Source organism: Chrysochloris asiatica, unplaced genomic scaffold, assembly GCF_000296735.1.
Source record: "Chrysochloris asiatica unplaced genomic scaffold, ChrAsi1.0 scaffold00203, whole genome shotgun sequence".
NCBI lineage: Eukaryota > Metazoa > Chordata > Mammalia > Afrosoricida > Chrysochloridae > Chrysochloris > Chrysochloris asiatica.
Window position 1 is genome coordinate 4,498,015 of NW_006408721.1, and position 16,594 is coordinate 4,514,608.

The window sequence follows — 16,594 nt, forward strand, 5'->3', positions numbered from 1 at the left end:
TCCCGCTCCAACACAGGTATTCAAGTAGTAGGTTGTCCAATTGAGAGAAAGGTAGGAGAGGTATAGAGCTGCTATTCTCTCTCGCCTACTTATCTCCCTAACATCCCACTCTCTTCTTAGGGAACCATGTTCTCTTTTGACTGCTGCAACACATATGGGGGTTGGGGGCTGTGGGCATTTGATTTTCCTAAACTTGAAATTGCATATGACCTTACTCCTGCAATTCTCTCACTTGCATTTGCTGCATTTTATCATCTCATGCGCCTATGGCTCTTAAGTTGCTTCCTCAGACCTTTCTCTCATCCCACGGTCTCCCCACAGCTGTGTTTGTTTTGTTTGTTTTCCTTTTCATTTACTGCTCCTCTCATCACACTGTCCTGGGAAAAGAGTAGAAAAGGCCTGTCTGAGTGTTCATTGAAGGTGTTCATTGTTGTTGTTTGGCAGATGATGTGTCATTGGTGTCAGGAGAAGCAGCATCCATTCTGCCAGCTTTTCCCCTCTCTGTTGCTTCTGCCCTTGAGTCTTATCTCCGATAGATAGCTTGTTGAACTCATGCACCATTGTGCCTCTGGCACAGTTAGGAGCCACTTTAAAGTTATAACAAATGTCCTTAGTCATGGGGCCATATGGAGGCTCAGTGGGTGGTACCATTAGCTGAAAAGCCTGAAGCACATTTTCAGTTGCCCTGCCCAGAAGAGAGAATCCCAAATCAGAGGAATGGTTTGATCAAATATACAGTAACAGATTTTAAGCACCACCATCGACAGGAGTCTTTCTGTTCTCAATTAAAATTTATTTTCTCCAAATGGATTCCAGGCTTCCCATTCATGGGCAGAAGCTTTAGACACTATCTTCTGCATGAGCCTTGTCAATCATAAGCTTGTCCCATATTGGCCACACTTGATCATGATATACGGACCAGGCCCAGGACTGAACTCTCTCAGCCCAGTAATAAAGAAATTTGTTGGGAAAGAAAATTTCCACTCAATATTTCATCATAGATACATATATTTCTGATGAACTCACAAGTAAACAACTAAGGATTTAGGGCAAGCTATTTATTTATCAACCAACTTATTATAAGCAATCTTTGACTTCGGGACATTCTGTTCACACTTCAAAGTGAGGTCATTAGCTACTTAGATGACCTGCTTTTCTATCATATCTCATGGCCCAAAATAGACCATGGCAGCAAATAACTTGAGGGCTGTGGCCAAGTCTCTTCTGATGGCATATGGTACATGTTTAGCAAGAAGTAGCATCTCAGGGTACAAGTAACCTGTGTCTGGAGCTGGAAGGAGTCTACAAGGTCATCTATTCAGGATTTCCAAAAATGTGTTTCTTAGTTCATCATGAGTGAATGAGAGGGAAGCTAAAAGATTATCTGGCTGGATGAGTAAATGAAGGAGTGTGGTGCAGGGAGCTGTTTCATGGCCAAATTAGTTCGGGAAATACTATTAACAATAAAGTTGTGGTTTTTTTTTCCTCTGAGGAAAGACCATATTAGAGTCTTTAATGAGCTACTCCAAACGAAGGGATAACAATATGCACTGTGCATTCCCACTGGAGTTCTGTTTGGGAAGGGCTGATTTAGTCTACCCTCTCATTTTACAGATGTGGAAAATGAGGCTGAGAGAGGAAATGATGTATGTTCTCAGAAAGATGTGGCTTATTTGTTAGAAGTCTGTCTGAGGTTAGAATCTAGAGATCTCCTTCCTGTCCACTTGCTATAAGTGATCATCCCTGCATCCCAGGCAATAGGGAAAGAACCAAGCAACAGAGTCAGTTACATGAATGTGGTGTTAAGGTCTGTTTTTAGACTGACTTTTCAAAGACTGATGCCCAGTGATGATCCAGAAGAATCACCAGACCTCCCATGGCCTTTCAAAGAGGAATACATTTTCCCTCTTGAACCATGCAGTTCCCAAATTTCTACTCTGTGTTAAGAATTGTCATGCTCTGTTTCATATTTTATTCCTGTTATTCTAAACCACCACTTCACCTTAAAAAAAAAAAAAAAAAAAATTGACAAACAATCCCTACAGAAAGGACCTCTGTGGACAAAAACAAGACCCTGTGCTAAAAATGGGGGGGTGGGTAAAGTAAAGTAAAATAAAATGCCATGAAGAACAGTTAAACGTGTGTGGAACATTAGACAAGAGAGGTGTGTGAGCATGTGATGGAGTGGGGGTGTCTTCTGAATCATTTCCCTAAATTTAGTAATGCAGTTTTTTTTTTGTTTTTTTTTGAAATCAGCCTTTAAGATCTGCTTCCCAGAAATCCTGTTATTTCTCTGCATATGTCTTACGTAAGGCTGTACCACAGGCCTGCAAAATAGGCTGATGGGAAGAGCACAGCCCTATCCTGAAAGCATCACCATGAGAAATTCAGTGGAGCACTTGAGAGGCTAGGAAGCTCAGAACAATCCACCCTTTGCTTAGCTTATCTCTGCAGCTGTGAACGTGGTGCGGTCTATTGGAGGTGCTGTGGGATGGCTCTGAGATGTATTCATTTCACCCTCCTCTGTAGAGCCGTCACTGTTGGTGTTCATCAGTGAACTCCTAAATAAGTTTCTCTTCCCATCACCCTCCCTCATTCTCCTGACATCTCACTCTCCCCACCCATTTTCCTTTCTTTAACCTTACCTCTGTGAATGATTCTCCATTAAATAGAATCCAACCTTTGTAAGTTTTTTGGAATACTTTTGTTTAATAAGATTCCTGTCTCAGCTTCTATCTAATAATTGCTTGTGTGCTTTCTTTGGATTTCCTTTTAGCAAGTGGTACAAGGTGATAAGATGGTCAAAGGCAGGTGCTAGTCTACTGCATAGGTGGTGCTATAGAAAGAAGATGGAACAAATGCCCATATTTTTTTTTTCCCCAGCTATACTAGGATTGGAGGAAGACTCATTAACAACCTGTGATATGCAGATGATACAACCTTGCTTGCTGAAAGTGAAGAGGACTTAAAACATTACTGATTAAGATCAAAGAGCATAGCCTTCGGTATGGATTACATCTCAATGTAAAGAAAACAAAAATCCTCACCACTGGACCAATAAACAACATTCTTATCAACGGAGAAAAGACTGAAATTATCAACAGTCATGGAAGCAGCAGTCAAGAATTCAGATGACGTATTGCATTAGACAAATCTGCTGCACAAGACCTTTTTAAAGTGTTGAAGAGCAAAGATGTCAGCTTGAGGACTAAGGTGTTCCTGACCCAAGAGATGGTATTTTCAGTAACCGCATATGCATGCGAAAGCTGAACAGTGAATAAGGAAGACCATAGAAGAAATGATGCATTTGAGTTATGGTGTTGGAGGAGAATATTGAAAGTGTCATGGGCTGCCAAAAGAACCAATAGATCCGTTTTGGAAAAAGTGCAGCCAGAGTGCTCCTTGGAGGCCAAGATGGCCAAGCTTCCTCTCTCATACTTTGTACATATTGTCAGGAAGGACCAGTTGCTGGAGAAGGATACCATGTTTGGTAAGGTGGAGGGTCAGAGAAAAAGAGGAAGACCCCCAACGAGATGGACTGGCCAAGTGGCAGAATTGATGGACTCAAGCATGGCAACAATAGTGAGGTTGGCCCAGAATCGGGTAGTGTTTCGTTCTGCATGTGCATAAGGTCGCTATGGGTTGGTACCAACTTGATGGCACCTAACAACAACTACCGTGCATCTAAGAATGCCCATGTTTGGGAACAGCTTTGAGCCAACCACTGGGAAGTGTGTAAATTGTCATGACCTAAGACTCCTCTCCATGAGCCCCCCAAATGCCCTCTATCTCTTTGTACCCTCCTTCAGGCAGCTCCACCAACCTGAGTCTCTCCCTTCCCTTCCTCCCTATTGCAAATCCTTTTTACCAGCCTGCAATCCAATTTAGCCCTTTTTTGTTTCCCCACTGCTAGGGATAGTCAGGAGTCCTGGTGTGGCGCTGTGGGTTAATGCGCCAGACTGCAAAGCTGTTTGAACTGCAAGGTCGGCAGTTTAAGCTCACCAGCTGCTCCTCGGAAACCCTATACAGGGTCGCTATGGGTCAGAATCAACTTGACGGAACTTAACAACAACAGCAAGGGATAGTCAGGCATTCCTATTAGTTGGTGCCCTGGAAAAAAGTTGATAAACAAACTCACAACTGAGAAAAACTTGGCATTTTAGTAGGCATTAATTCACAGCATTACTGAATGCCTACTGAGCACCAAGCATTGTTCCAGGGATCAATTCAGATAAGGTCTTACATTCTAGTGGGAGAGACAGACAATAAGCAAGTAAACAGTAACACCATTTGCAACCGTAGAATTGTGAAGAAAATGAAGACGCTCTGGTGGTGCTGTAGAATAAGCACTGGACTGCCAATCACTAAGTCAACAGTTCAAATCAACTAGCTACTCTGAGAGAGAAAGAAGAGACTTTCTGCTCCAGTAATAATTTACAGCCTTGGGAACCCTAGACAGTGTTTCTATGAGAAGGAATCAACTTGATAGCAGCAAGTTTGGTTTGAGTTTTTTATTTTATGAAGACAACAATCCAAGATCATGTAATCAATTATTTTGCTGACCCAGGGTGAGCAGGGAAAGCTTCATTGAGGAAACGACATTCAAATAATTGTCTACAAATGAAAATGAGGAGCAAAGTCTGGGGGAATGGTATTTCCTGCAGAAGGAACAGGAAGGGTTCCTAAGGTGGGAGCAACCTGGATAGAGACAGAAAGAAGGCCAGGGTGGCTGTGTGTAGTGAGTATGGGGAAAAGTGGGAAAAAATGCATTTGGAGAGGCAGTCAGGGGTCACATCATATGGCTCGTAGCAACTTACCAGAAGAAGTTTGGATTTTACTTAATTACAATGAGTTTTAAGAAGGGGATTGATGTGTTCTGTTTTAAAAGGCAAGATCTTAACCTAATAGAATGACCCTGCATTTTTACAAACAACCTTTGAGACAACAGAAGAGCTAAGACAAGGTGAATTGAGAAGTGTACGTGGATTCAGGAAGTCTGATTCTCCTCAAATCAGCTGGTCAAGCTCTTGAACACATCACCTCTAGTTATTTTCCCATGTAGAGTGGTGTGGTTGGACCACTCAGTGCTCCCAATATTTTTATATCATAACAAACCACCAACAACAACAACAAAGCATTGTCCTGGAGCTAGTTTCGACTCATAGTAACCATGTGCAGGGTTTCCAAGGCTGGAATTCTTTATGGGAGTAGAAAGTGTCATCTTCCTTCTGCAGAGCAGCTGATGAGTATGAATTGCTAACCTTGTAGTTAGTAGTCCCAGGTTTGTCCTACAACACCACCAAGTCTCCTTAGAAAATGATAATCTTCATTTAGCACACCTAGAAATAAAGGAGGTTTCTTGCCACTGTCCCAGGGGCTGAGGTATACAAGGAGGAAAACTTCTAAACTAAATGATTTCTGAAGTCCTCATTTCTATTCTTTCAAAATTTCATGACATTTCCTCATGATGCCCCTCAAATCAAATCACCCAGGTATTGTGTATTCCAACTAAAGTTAGACTAATACCAACCCATGTGATAATAATTGGCATGGTCTATTACTTCACATATTCCAAGTATTAAATCTCATTCTAAGTAGTCAAGCATTGTCATCTGGTTTGCTAATAAGCACATAATTTTCCCCACCACATTGGATTTCAAGTCCTCCTTCTCTGTCACTGCCAATTCCTTCTTAAAATGGACCGCCCAGCTAATAACCTGTATTGCCTCAGAATGTTTTGGCTTTCTGGTTGGCAAATTTTTATTTCAAATCAAGTAGCAAAACAATTCACCATCATACCTTATTGAGACAGGGATGTTTATCTCTCCTTTTCCCCATCCCTATAGCCAAAAAGGAATTTTCTAGGATTTAAAAAAAGCCTTTATTTGATATAATATATAAAGCATGGAGATTGGAGGTATCTGAGCTAGAGCACCAAAAGTCACTGTATGAAAATACAAGGCAAATACATACAGATATCAAGACTTTGGCCTCTAATCATAGGACATGTCCTTTGACTCATGCATTCAGTAGAGCAGAATCATTTGAACAGATTCATTTGCGTTATTCTGTTTCCTTTGAGGCCTGGTCTGGTATGCACAAACAGATTGAATGCTACAACACTCAGGTTTATTCTACCTCCATACTTAGAATTCTCTCTCTGGCATGTTTGCTTTTCATCTCTCCCATACTCACCTTTCCTCTGTGCATATGGACCACAGTTCCCTGACTCCCTCAATGCCATCAGCCCATCCTTCTACTCCTAGCTTCACTTTTCCCCACTTCTCATAGTATAAACTGTTTACTAGGATCCCTTGTGATTTTGAATTTCCACTTTGCCATTTCCCAACCATAGTTGTCCTCTGAGCTCTCTAGCATTTCCAGAGTTATAAAACCCGTATTTTCCATTTCTCTTTTCCCCACTTATTCCAATCATCCTCATATGTATGGTTCCAATAAAAAGTCAAACATTTCCTCCTTTGAGCTACTGCTGAGCAAACACTAAAATCCATTGTTTACATGTCTTGTGTCCCTTTCTAGAAGGAGCCATGGTGACACTGTGGGATAAGCATTGGACTGCTAATCAAAAGGTCAGCAGTTCAAACCCACCAGCTGCTCAGCAGCTGAAAGATGATGCTGTCTGCTCCCATAATGATTTCCAGTCTCAGAAACCTGATATATAGAGTGGCTATGAGTCAGAAGTCACAACATAGCAATGGCTGTTGGGTCCCTTTCTAGACTGTTGGCTCACTATTCATCTTTGAAACACTTTGTTATAATGTAGCTTCTAAAAGGTGGTAAATATTCAATAAACGTTTGCTGGTTCAAACTCTAAAAGAATGAAAAAGAGAAGCACAAAATTAGAGGACATTCTTCCAAAGATACAGGGTTTGTTTCCATTTTAAAGTGAAGAATGTGTCTTTCCTACGTGATCTTTTTTTTTTTTTTTTTTTTTTTAACTTTTCACTGTGAATTGGGTAAAGATTTACAGAGCTAATCAGTTTCTTGTTCAACAGTTCATACACATTTTGTTTCATGTGACTGATTAATATCTTTAAAAAAATTTTTCCTGGCCTTCCTTTTATTGTTAATTTTACCTAACTTAATATGTATATGTCATTTCGTTAGTAATTTACTTTCTCCTCCTCCCACTCCTGGTAACCATTAAAGAATGTTTCTTTTAGTGTAAAAAACTTGTCTTGAATTTTTATAATAGTGGCTGCATGCAGTATTTATCCTTTTGTGATTGATTTATTTCACTTCGCAGAATGTCCTCCAGGTTTATCCATGTTATGAGGTATTTCACAAATTCATTGCTATCCTTTGACATTGTGTAGTATTCCATTTTGTGGATGTACCATAGTTTATTTATCCAGTTTTCCACTGATGGGTATTTATGTTGTTCCCATCTCTTTGCTATTGTTAATAGTATAAGTGTGAATATATATATATATCAGTGTTGCAGCTCTTATTTCTCTAGGGTACATACCAAATAATAGGACTGCTGGATAATACAGTATTTCTAACGCCAACATCTTAAGGAAGTACCCTACAGTTTTCTACAGTGGTTACGCATTTCACACTGCTACCAGTAGTGTATGAAGGTTTCAGTCTCTCCACACACTTACCTGGCTTTGTTGTTTTCTGTTTTTTTGAACGCTGCTATTTATGCTTGGATGAGGTATATCATCTCATTGTTGCTTTGATTTTCATCTCTCTAATGGCTTGAACTGCAAGGTTGGTGGTTAAAGCTCACCAGCTATTCCTCTGAAACCTATACAGGGTCATTATAGGTCAGAACTGACTCGACAGCATTTAACAACTAAAGCAGCAATGACTAAGTTCAGCAGTTTGAATCTACTAGTTGCTCCATGGGAGAAACTAGTAGGTTTTCTGCTCCCATCAAGATTTACAGGCTTAGAAACCCTGTACAGGGTCTAACATGAGTCAGAACTGACTCCATGGCACACAACCACCACCAATGACTAATGGTGACAAGCATTTCTTCATGTGTTTGTTGGCTGCCTGAAGGTCTTCTTTTGTGAAGTATCTGTTCATGTCCTTTGACCACATTTAAATTGTATTATTTGCCTTTTTCTTATTGAAGTGTTGAACTGTTCTGTTTCTTTTAGAAATTAGTCCCTTTTCCAATATGTCATTGTCCCCCATTTTTTCCAGTCTGCATGTCCTCTTTTAACTCTTTGGTGAAATTTTAAAATGCAAATTAGTGTCGAATATTTAGGACTAGTTTAACTTCTGCTGTTAGTGTTTTCAGTTATATTTGATAATGTGCCTATGCCATATATGAAGGTATAAATTGCGTCCTTATATTTTTAATCAATTTCCCCTAGTTTTTCATTGATCTTTATAGTTCTAGGTTTCACATTTGGGTCTTTGATCCATCTAGAGATTATTTTTGTATATGTTGTGAGATATGGGTCCTGTTTTATACTTCTGCAAATGGATATCCAGTTTTGTCAGCTCCATTTGTGAAAGAGACTATTTAATGTGTTTAGGTCCTTCTTCAAAGATCAGCTGTCCATAGGTGATTTATTTCTGAGCTCTCAGTTCTGCTCCATCAGTCTATGTGTCTGTCATTTGACCCGTGTGAGGCTGTTTTGTCTACGGTGGCTGTACAGTAGGTTTTCATATTAGGAAGTGTGAGGTCCCGTTTTACTTTCCTTTGTTTTTTTTACTATCTAGGATCTCTTTCCTTTCCATATCAAGCTGGTGGTTTTCCATCTTTTTAAAGATTTATGTTGGAACCTGGATTGGGATTACATTATATCTATAAATTGCTTTGGATAGTATTGGCATTTTCACAATGTTAAGTCTTTCTATCATGAGCATGGTATATTCTTCCATTTATGTATGTCTCATTTGTTTTCTTGTTGTACTATTTTGTAGTTTTCTTTTGTTTCCCTGGTTACATTAATTCCTAAACACTTCTTATCTTTGGGGTGACTATTATAAATAGTGTTATATTCTTGATTTCCTTTCCAGAGTGCTGTTTGTTAGTGTAAAGAAATCTAATTTTTGTATGTTGATCTTGTATCTTGTGACTTTTCTGAATCTTTCAATGAGTTCCAGTAGTTTTCTTTCTGAGTCTTTGAAATTTTCTGTATATAGGATCATATTACCTACAAATATAGCTTTACTTCTCCTTTTCCAAATTATTGTTGCTGTTGTTGTTAAATGCTGTCAAGTCAGTTCTGACCCATATCAACCCTGTATAAGGTTTCCAAATAGCAGCTGGTTAGTTTGAGCTGCCAACCTTATGCTTCAAACCAACTTTGCTGTTTAGCGCATTAGCCCACAGTGCCCTGTCTTGCCTTGTAGCTCTGCCTAAGACTTCTAGCACAATATTGAATAGGAATTGTGATACAGGGAATCTTTGTCTGCTTCCCATTCACAAGTGGAATGCTTTCAGTTTCTCTCTGTTAAGATTAATTAACATTGGTTGTTGCTTTTGTATATACACCCTTAGTTATGTTGAGGAATTTTCATTTTATTCCCAGTTTGTTGAGTGTTGTTGTTGTTGTTTTTTAATCGAGAATGAGTTGAATTTTGTTAAATGCCTTTTCTGCATCAATTAATGTGATCATATGGTTCTTTTCCTTTGTCCTATTTATGTGATGGATTATGTTGTTTATTTTTCTAATATTGAACCATCTTTGCATACCTGGTATGAATCCCATTTGGTCATGATGTATTATTTCTTTGATATGTTGTTTTATTCAACTGACTATGATTTTGTTGAGAATATTTTCAGTATCTTTTACATGAGGGATATTGATCTAATTTTTTTCTTTTTTTAGTGATGTCTTTGCCTGGTGTGGTATCAAGTCTATGCTTGCTTCATAATATGTATTTGAGAGTACTCCATCCCCTTCTATGTTCTGGAATAGTTTGAGTAGAACTGGTGTCACGTCTTCTCTGAACGTGTGGTAGAATTCATCAATGAGGCTGTCTGAGTCCATATTTTTTTTAATTGTGAGTTTCCTTTAATGACCGGATTGATTACTTCTTTTGTTATGGATCTGTTAAAATTCTACCTCACTCTGTGTTGGTTTAAGTAGGTGTGTGTCTCTAGAAATTTGCTTACTTATTCTAGCTTTTAAAATTTGTTGGAGTAGTTCTTCATGGGATTCCGTTATTATACTTTTAATTTCAGTTATTCTGTTATGTTTCCCATTTCCATCTCTGATTCGTGTTACTCACATCTTCTTTTCCTTTGTTAGATTTGCCAGTGGCTTGTTGATTTTATTAATTTTTTTTAAAAGAACCAACTTCTATGAGGGAAGATACACAAGAACACCCAAATTTGCAGATAGTACCAATTTGACCTAGCCGTGATGTCTTGGTAATTAGAACTCAACTAGAGGGAGATAAAAACAAAAAACCAACTTTTGATAGAGGAAACGAGGGTAAATTGCTACACTTTGATAAACTTGACCTATACTCATGGAGGTAGTAACTCTAAACACCAAAGGAAAGGAAAGGAGTCTTCACATCAAGTATCAATGCTATCCCTTCTGTACACAGGGTAGATAGGAATGGACAACTTAGACATGGCTACCTAAAATGAGGGGGCCATAAAGACATGAAGTGACTGGCTTACAAGATTTCAAGAAGGGTTTAGTTTAAGAATGTGTGGAGGGAAGATATTTTTTATCTTGTCTAGATGGGTCTGGTGAAAAGAGATGGGAATAAGATTCTTATGATTCAACAGTAATTGTTATCATGACTAATTCTGACTGTCACAATTATAAAGGTAGAAGTTTTGTAACAAAAATGGGAGAGTAGTTAATCTTACAGTCCAGAAACAAAGGACCCTAGGACCATCAAGGGAGAAGAGCACAAGCAGAATGTGGGCCTCTATCCAGAGAAGCAGCAATACCAGAGACAGAGGTAGAGATGGGGATATAGAAAGAGGAAGTGGCTGAGGACTCTAGATTCATGGGAAGAGAGGGACTAAGAGCTGATGGCCAGGAGGGAGACTTGCAGAATGTACCCTTTGGTGGTGTAAAATATTATATATACCTGAGTGTTTTCTTTAAAAAAAAAAAGCTAAAGTGGATAGCGAGAAATACTACTACCTGATGGTATTTGGAGGGGATTATAATCATTGTAATAAAACAAGGTGCATGATTTGTTGAATGTAAAACTGATGATCTGATGCTCTGCCCTGTAAACTTTCACTCAATTCACAACAAAAAAATAAAAATTTAAAAACTGGTGGATTAAATTTCTGTTCAATATTAAAAAAAATAAAGAACCAACTTCTAGTTTTGTTGATTCTTTCTATTGTTTTTCTGTTTTCTATTTCATTTATTTCTACTTTGATATTTATTATTTCTTTTCTTATGGTGACTAGAGGCTTATTTTGCTGTTTTGTTTTGTTTTTTCTAATTGATGGAGATGTTGCGTTAAAATGTTGATTTTGGTTCTTTTTTTTGACATGTGCATTTATTGGTGTAAGTTGCCCTCTGAGCACTATTTTTGCTGTGTTCCAAAAACATGTAGTGTTTTCATTTTCATTTGACTCAGGAATTTTTAAAATTTCTTCTATCACCCAGTAGTTTTTGAGCTGGGTGCTATTCAATTTCCTTTTATTTGACTTCTTTCCTTTGGTCTTACCTTGTTGTTGTTGTTAAGTGCTGTCGAGTCGGTTCCGACCCATAGCGACCCTGTACAGGGTTTCCAAGGGTGTAAATCTTTATGGGAGTAGAAAGCCTCATCTTTCTCCCGCGGAGCGGCTGGTAGTTTCGAACCGCTGACCTTAAGGTTCGCAGTGATTTCTAATTTTATAGTGTTGTGATCTGATAAGAAGCTTTGTAGGATTTTGATGTTTTAAAATCTATTTAGGTTTTCTTTGTGGCCTAACATATGGTCTATTCAAGAGAATGTTCCATGTGCACTAGAAAAGAATGTATATTGTGCTGTTGTTTGGTGGAGTGCTCTGTAAATGTCTCTGACGTAAAGTTGACTCATTGTGTTAATTAATTCTTCTGTGTGTTTGTTGAGTTTCTTCCCAGTTGTTCTGTCCTTCTTTGAAAGTGGTGTACTAAAGTTTCCTACTGTTATTGTTGGTGTTCTTTTGAGTCAGTTCCAACTCATAGTGTCCCTGTATAGGATTTCTAAGGAGTGGCTGATGAGTTTGAACCACCAACCTTGTAGTTCAAACCGACCTTGCAGTTGAGTGCTTATGCTATTACTGCAGAGTTGTCTATTTCTCTTTTTTAATTCTGTTGGAGTTTGGTTCATGTATTTTGAGGCTGTTTCACTCAGTGTGCAGATATTCATTGTAGCTATGTTCTCTTGTTCAATTGGCATTTTAATCATGATATAATGTCCTTTCTTGCCACTTATGCTGGTTTTTGCCTTAAATCTATTGGACCAGAAGTTACTATTGCCACTCCAACTGTGTTTTAGATTGCCATTAGTTTGATATGTGTTTTTCCATTCTTTGATTTTTTTTTTTTTTGGTTTGTTCTCATCTTTGTGACAGCATACTGATGCATCCTATTTTCTTGTCCATTCCACTGCTGTCTTTTGACTGGTACACTTAATCCATGTACATTCAGTGCAGTTACTGATTGTTGTTGTTGTTGTTGTTGTTAGGCGTCATCAAGTCACTTCTGACTCAAAGTGTGATAGGTATGAATTTATTGCTGTAGTTTTACAATGTGCAATTTTGCGGGGTTTATTTTTGTTTGTTTGTTTTGTGGCACTGCTGGTTTCTTTGTTCTACATAGTTTTCTGTGCTGAGTTCATTTTGTTTGTAACTTTTCTTAAAATTTTATTTTTTGCTGTTGCCGTAGTGTTCATAAAATGTTCATAATTTTCCTCTTTTTTATTTTGAGGAGAAAGTTTAATTTTTTTTTTTTTAGGTTATCCTGGAATTTATTTAGTTCTTCTCAAGTTTAAAATAGTCTTTTCTATCTTGAAATCAACTTGACTTCTCCATTTGGAAGTTTCATGACTACACTATTTATTCCCTCTTTTGACTGTAATTGTCTTCATTTACAGACTAATAACTCTGCTTCTCTATTTTCAGTCTTGTAAGTTTGTTTTACTTTGAATACTTCTAGATGCATAGATCAGGTGTGATGCTGTAGGATAAGAATTGGACTGCTTACCACAAGGTTGTTGATTCAAATCCACCAATCACTCATTGGAAATTCTGTACAGGGTTGATATGAATTGGAACTAACTTGACAGCACTTATCAACAACAACAACATATGTGGGTTGATTTCTGGGTGGTGTTTTTGTATTTGTTGTTTCTGCTCTTATTTGTTCGCTGTCTAATAAACTCTCTGTAGTATTTCTTGTAATGTTGATCTGGTTTTTACAAATTCCTTTTGTTCCTGCTTACTTGGAAGTATCTTAATTTCACTGTTGTATTTGAAGGACAATTTTGTTGGGTATTTAATTCTTAGTCGACATTTTTTTTTTTCACGGTTTTTAATATGCCATCCCATTGCTTTCTTGACCACATGGTTTCTGCCAGGAAATGAGAGCTTAGTTTTACTGATTTTCTGTTGTAGCTAACTTCATGGATTTCCTAAATTGATTTCAGTAGTTTTTCCTTGTTTTTGGTTTTGGAAATTTTGATTATGATACGTCTTGATGATTTTCTCTTGAGATCTATCCTGTTTGAGATTTGTTGAGCTTCTTGAAGTCCATCGTCTCTTCTTTCATGATATTAGGAAATTTATCTTTCAGCAACACTTCAACAAATTTCTCTGTTTTTTTTTTTTTTTTTTTTTTTTTTTTTTTTTTTTTTTTTTTTTTTGGCTGTTTTCTTTTCTAGATTTCTAATCACATGTAAATTATTTTATTTAAGGTGTCCCACATAATTCTTAGGTTTCTTAGATTTTTTTTGTTGTTGCTGTTCTTTTATTGGATTGTTCTTCTACTCTACTAATATTAAAAGATTTGTCTTCAGTGTAGCTTCCATTAATGCAATTCTACTCCTCTGTCCTTTCAATCTATTATCTATTTATGGGATTTTTCTGGATTTCTGTTTGCTACTTTGGTTTTCCTATTTGCATTTTTCATTTATTTTGTCAATTTGATATTATAGTGTTTTCCTGAATTCTTCTCGAATTTTATCTGGGTTTTCCTTGGTTTTGTCTGCAACTTTTGATCTTTTCTTCAATCTGTTGACGGCACCTAAACATTATTCTTTCAAATTCCTTTACACATAGTTCCAATACTATTTCTTACTCAGGAAGGTATTCTGGCCTTGCAGTTTAGTCTCTTGTTTGAGCCCCTCTGTCTTTTTTCTTCATGTAAACTGACACTGTCTGTGGTATTGTTATATTTGTGTTTCTTTGGTGATTGAATATTGGTGTGTTCTTAAGTACTCATCATCTGTGATTGTTGTTGTTGTTAAGTGCTGTCGAGGTGGTTCCAACCCACAGGGGCCCTGTATAGAATTTCTGAGGAGGGACAGGTAAGCTTGAAGCACAAACCTTGCAGTTCAAATGACTTTGTAGTCAAGCACATTAACTCACAGCACCATACCAGGCCTCAATCATCTGTGATGGAGGATGGGAATATGCACATAGTTCTGTTTGCTGTTTGTGGTGCAGATGAGAGTAGGATGGGTGGGTGTTGACTGATGTTTATCACTGATAACGTTGCACATAAGCAGGTTGTGGTCTCTACCCAGTGTCTGTGGCTGAAGGAGCTATAAATCTGACTGGGCCATATGAGCATGATTGCTATCTCCCACCAGGTGGGACCAGGAAAAAAAAAAAAAAAAAGCCAAGAAGGAAAGTATGTTTTCAAAAAAGAGAAGAAAACAATTGCGGGGACAAGCAAACAACGAAAAGAAAAAAGAAATTGGTAACTAAAAATAGAAAAGGGAAAATTAAAACAAAAAAAGAGAAAATGAAATAAAAGAAAAATTCCTATTAAACAAAATTAGGGATAGAGAAAAGAGTAGCAAATTAAAAACTAAGAGGGGAAAAAATAAACAGAAGGAAGGGGACAGAAAAAGAAAATGAAGAATAAAGGAAAGCAGAGAAAGAAAGGAAACAAGTGAATGGAAAGAAAAGGGGAAAAAATAAATTAGAAAGCTCAATAGAGGGTGCACAGGACCCAAACAGGAGGTAACTGGGGGTGGGGGTGGGGGGAGCAAGGTCAGCACCCTTTGCCAGCCAAGGAGGTCATGGAAGGGGACAGGTGAGACCACGGCACCCGGTCCTAAACAGAATTTCTACCAGACTAGAAGGAGTTTGAGTACAGGGTGACTGATTCAACAAGGAATTCTTGTGAGGCCAGAAGGCAGTTGGAGGCAAAGTGTCTGGTTCTAGAAGGAATTCCTGTTTGCCCAAGGGTGGTTGGAGGCTGCCAATTTCAAGTTCTGCTGGTCCTAGAAGGTAGAGAAGGCACACAGAGGTGGTGTATACCTGGCACTTGATCTATGACCTCAGTTGGAGCAGGGATTGAGCAGGAGGTGTCACCAGCTGCAAGGTGGGTGAGGGTGGGGACTGACTATTCTTCTGGTCACCAGGAGAGTATGAAGAACAAGGGAAGAACAAGGTGTGAATGCTTGTGTGGTTGTGGGTAAGCAGAGCCTGTTATTAGGTTACTGTCCTGATTGGACACTGCAAAAGTTCAAAATGGCCAGGCTGTTTCTGACCAGTTGACAATTCACCCACTCCATCTATTTCCTCACTCGACACTTTTGATCAGCTTCTTCTGCTAATTAATACTCAATTCACTTCTCTATCCTTTCGTCCTTCATATCTGTTTCATTTGGTGTCTTGTGTTTTTGTAGAGGAGGATCTGTGTAGGGTATCTGCCTAGTTCACCATCTTTCAGGAAGTTTACCCTTGACACCATCTTGGAGTCGTGGTATGGTACTGAAGGATAAGCACTACACTGATAAGCAAAAGGTTGGCAGTTCAAACCCACCAGCCTCCGCTCAGAAATACTATACTTAAAGGGCCTCTATGAGTCAGAACCGATTCACGGACACTTAACAACAACAACCCTTGATCTTGAACTAAGATTATGATTTTGTTTGTTTTTTAAAGAATTAAGTGCTTGCCCAAACCTTCTGACCTATAATCATATCTTGTTGTTGTTGTTGTTATGTGCCGTGGACTCGGTTCCGACTTACAGCGACCCTACACATGGTTTCCGAGGCTGTAAATCTTAACGACAGCAGAACGCCTCATCTTTCTCCCAAGGAACCGCTGGTAGTTTCCAACTGCTGACCTTGCGGCTCGCAGCCCGATTCGTAACCACTACGCTTAGCTTTCTAATGTACTCACCTCATCTCCCCCAGGTACCAGCTATTTGACTCTTACTAACTTGTCTATCCTAATGAATTCCCAAGGAGCTTTCGAAGCTCCAATTTTAATAGAATACCTTGTTTTCTATTTTGTCATCTACCATGAGCTCCCTGAATTTTCCCATTTCCAGCTTTTAGCAAGGTAACATCTATTGATCAACTTAATAACAGCAGGAACTGTGCTGGGTGCTTTAAGAGGATGATGTCATAGGATCCTTATAGCAAACCAAAAAGGGAGCTCTGGTAGCATAGTGGTTACAAATCAGGCTGCTAACCTCAG